This window comes from Xiphophorus maculatus, chromosome 17 (assembly GCF_002775205.1).
Source record: "Xiphophorus maculatus strain JP 163 A chromosome 17, X_maculatus-5.0-male, whole genome shotgun sequence".
NCBI classification, from domain to species: Eukaryota; Metazoa; Chordata; class Actinopteri; order Cyprinodontiformes; family Poeciliidae; genus Xiphophorus; species Xiphophorus maculatus.
Window position 1 is genome coordinate 17,388,271 of NC_036459.1, and position 4,527 is coordinate 17,392,797.

At 36.1% G+C, this 4,527-nt stretch overlaps 1 long non-coding RNA gene across 1 annotated transcript; it reads left to right on the forward strand.

Moving 5' to 3' along the window:
• The first annotated feature begins 2,558 nt into the window (after nucleotides 1-2,558).
• Nucleotides 2,559-3,032, forward strand: LOC111611784. The gene is made up of 2 exons (XR_002754224.1): nucleotides 2,559-2,638; nucleotides 2,849-3,032. It is a non-coding gene; the product is annotated as an uncharacterized LOC111611784 (long non-coding RNA).
• The last annotated feature ends 1,495 nt before the right edge of the window (nucleotides 3,033-4,527 follow it).

The following is a 4,527-nucleotide window of genomic DNA, read 5'->3' on the forward strand; positions in this document are numbered from 1 at the left end:
GAGTGATTACTACCAAAGGAGAACATAGGAAGCTGCTGGGTCAGCGCCAAGGGTCAGACATCTGTCAGCGACATGAGCTCCTTCTACCACTTGATCTTCATATCAAGCTGTGCATGAGAGAAAATATGCTGCTGTTTATTATTTCATGTCACTTAATAAAAGCATAAAAAGGTTATTAAGGAGTTTAATGGAAAACTAAAGATCAGCATTTGCCCCTTTGCAGTTTTTGATTCTTGTTTTTTAAAATTTTTTTTACCTCCTCTAAATATTTCACATTGTTAACCAATTCTTATGATAAAACAAATATAACCAGACTACATACGCAGTAGATTTCAAATGAGGGGCGTTTACTGAAGAGAAACCAAGCAACCCAAACAAAAGCTTTGCATCAGCCCAAATCTAAGACCTGATTCTTCAAAAACTGCCACTAATGCCTCGTTTCCTCTGGTAGGTCCGGTTTGGGAAGCCGTAGCATCAACACCTAACCACTGCTTTAACAATTGAAACAAAAAAATATTTTGTGTTCCCATGGTGAAATCAGGTCTTATACCATCCCGTTCAGTTGTAGGTCCATAGGGCAACGGTACCAAACGTTTAGGGTGGAGCTACTGACATCACACAACACAGTCTATTAATTTGAGGACAGAAAACCGTCACTGTTTGCAATAAGCTCAAGAATTTACTGCGTCAAAACAGGTCTTGTGCGCAATTCTGTTCTCCTGTGAAAATCTGCCCCCCTGTGTCGGGAGCGCGCATTACAGCCGGAGAGGCGGATCTGACCATTTTCACGGCGCTTCTGATCGATTTCTCGGTAAAAACAACTCAGTTAATCATGTCAAGCTTGTAACATTTAATTTAATCGGCAGCTGTTGTTTACAAAATTGTAAAAATAATTAAATAAACGAGGTCTTTTTACGCTGTTTTGTGTTATTTTAAACGCAAAGAGAATCGGTCTTTTTCCAACTTTTGTCACTTCCGCCTGACAGAAATAAAAGTCAGTCACCAAAACACAGTTTTCCAACACGTAGTGTGTATTTATAATTTTTCATTGCTGATATAAGAGGATGGCTGAAAGCAAGGCACAAAAATTAAGACTTCCTGAAAAGATGAGAGCGTGGACTTTCTGGTAAATCCCGTTCTAATGTAAAATATGACAGATTAATGTAGTAAGGAAATTTCTAGTATACTACAGGCTATCACACATAACAATTTTTGAGAATTTGGCAACAGTTGCCCTTTGTTCCCAAACGTTATGGGGGGAGGAGAGTAGAGAATGAATATTTCAGCTGCCTGAAATAATTTGTTCCCCCTCAATAACATGGGAACAAATTAATTCACCAACAAGTCTTTAACTGTGTTTATTCCTCTTATCATCAACAATGAATCCTGTGAATTTGGTAGCATTTGATCATTATTTGACAAAGTTATGAGGGGGGAACCATATATTTTAGTAACCTAAAATAATGCGTTCCCCCTCCATAACATGGGAACAAATTAATTCACCAACAAGTCTTTAACTCTGTTTATTCCTCTTATCATTCTCAACAAATCATGTAAGTTTGAAAACATTTGATCATTATTTGTCAAAGTTATGAAGGGGGAACCATTCTGGGAATCAACAATCATCACCACCACTGGACTTTAGTGGTAATAAATGTTTTTAAACTCTAAAAACAATCTATATCTTACTTATCGCATAGACAAAAACCACATGAAAACTGTCGAATGCTCACTTTCTAGGTGATCTACCCACAAGAGAAAAAGTCTTTGTTCTTGAATCCACTGGGGGAATCAAAACAAGACATCCAGAAATGTTTGCAAATCACAAGGTATGGTTAAAAATTTACGTTTAACTCAAGTATGAAAATCAAATAAAGTTGTTCTTATTAATATATCTATATTTACAGGGCATTTATGAGGAAAAAGGGGTGCAATGTCTCACGTTGGACATGTGACACAGTCAAGCATCCAAAACAACAAGATATTACATCATGTGGTGTATTTTCACTGAAGGTTTCAGACATATTGTCACACAGTGTATGACTTTAGGATTTTGATATATATTTTGAGACATGTACAGTGAATTACTTTCTTTGTTACTTAAATTTAAAGACATTAAATGAAGCTAGTAATTTCAGTTTGCAGAAAAAATCCTATCAAAACAGGTTGTGGATTTTCCTGTTTCCAGAGAGGCGGCCGACAGCATGAGACTTATCCTTAACATTAATATTCTTATTTTGAGTGTTTATGACAATTGTTATCATGATTACTATTATTTGTATGTTTGGCTAAAACATCTGTACTTAGCCAAACTTAATACATTAACATGGACTCTGAAAACATTTATTTAAGGAAATTGTTTGTCTACAAATTAGTAAGTACAATCATTTCATCTTCTATATTTTTTCATAAATGACTGTGTTGGTGCTTAGCACATCCTGTGTAATAGTTTTATACACACACATATATAAGGTCACGATTGTACATGTATAATCGTGTGTGTGTGTGTGTGTGTGTGTGTGTGTGTGTGTGTGTGTGTGTGTGTGTGTGTGTTTTTATACTTTTGTTGTTAACAGAGGACCTAAAAGACTTGTGTCACTTCTGTGGAGAGATGGAAAGTGACCCGGATGTGAACTGGGTAGGAAAGTTTTTAGAATTATTCAAAGACTTAGTGTTAGTAAACTAAATGAAGAGGACAAGTTTCATCTAATCTTATCTTGCGTAAACAAGCTATGATATGATCCTCCAGCAGTTGGAATATAAGGGAATCTAAAATGATTGATTGTATATTCTAATTGTAAAGACATATTTTTCTAAAAAAAACGGATATTTTTGGTTTCTTTCCTAGATCCAGTGTGACGTGTGTCTGAGGTGGTTCCATCATGCGTGTGTTGGAAACCCACCAACTGGAAAAACTTATCACTGCTTTGCGTGTTTGCCTTAGTTGCCTTAGTTTGCCTTTGTTCCTGAGTTTGCTGTGGTGTTCTTGTTTATGTATGTTGTTTAATGGTTAATAAATTACATTTTGAAAACTGTTTGATATTTATACTTACAAGACTTTGATATAAGGCAGCTATGGAAAAAAGTTTAAATCCCGAGGCCCCTCATCTTTGAGAAATGAAGAGCAAATGTTTCCAAAGCAGTAAAACACTTTCTTGTAAATTAATTTGTTCCCATGTTATGGAGGGGGAACGGATTATTTTAGGTTACTAAAATATATGGTTCCCCCCTTATAACTTTGGCAAATAATGATCAAATGCTACCAAATTCACAGGATTCATTGTTGATGATAAGAGGAATAAACACAGTTAAAGACTTGTTGGTGAATTAATTTGTTCCCATGTTTTGGAGGGGGAACAGATTATTTCAGGCAGCTGAAATATTCATTCTCTACTCTCCTCCCCCCATAACGTTTGGGAATAAAGAGCAACTGTTGCCAAATTCTCAAAAATTGTTATGTGTGATAGCCTGTAGTATACTAGAAATTTCCTTAATACAATAATCTGTCATATTTTACATTAGAACGGGATTTACCAGAAAGTCCACGCTCTCATCTTTTCAGGAAGTCTTAATTTTTGTGCCACGCTTTCAGCCATCCTCTTATATCAGCAATGAAAAATTATAAATACACACTACGTGTTGGAAAACTGTGTTTTGGTGACTGACTTTTATTTCTGTCAGGCGGAAGTGACAAAAGTTGGAAAAAGACCGATTCTCTTTGCGTTTAAAATAACACAAAACAGCGTAAAAAGACCTCGTTTATTTAATTATTTTTACAATTTTGTAAACAACAGCTGCCGATTAAACTAAATGTTACAAGCTTGACATGATTAACTGAGTTGTTTTTACCGAGAAATCGATCAGAAGCGCCGTGAAAATGGTCAGATCCGCCTCTCCGGCTGTAATGCGCGCTCCCGACACAGGGGGGCAGATTTTCACAGGAGAACAGAATTGCGCACAAGACCTGTTTTGTTTTGGAGAAGTTAGCATTGAGCCCGAACAAGCGTGTTGCTGCAGTATTCTCCAAACATTTGCCTTCATAACCATTCATATCCATTTCAAACGCGAGGAAAACCTTAATGTTCCGCAAATGTCAGAAAACCACAAATTCGCAATAACAAAACACAATTAAAGTCACACGTGAATAAGCTTGTTCACGCAATAAGTCGTTAAAAAAAAAGAAACATACGCCACCATCTTCCAACTACTTCCTGTCTTCTTCTTTGGGGGTTTGCTCCAGTGTCAACGTCTGGTTATAGAAAAATGATAGTTTTTTTCAAAATTGCCGTACGTTCATTAAGCTGATGTATTTTCGGAATGTCAAGTTGTCAATGGAAACGCAGCAGAAGGTTCATTTAGATGGTTGGCCTGCTCTGCGAGAGCCCAAAGTAAAAAAACAAGGAAACCCCAGTAAAAGGTTTTCTTGTTTAGTTTGTTTTAGAGACTTAATAAAATAACAATTACATTTTATTTACAACACATTTCACATGTAAATCTCAATGTGCTACAAAACAACAAAACATTAAC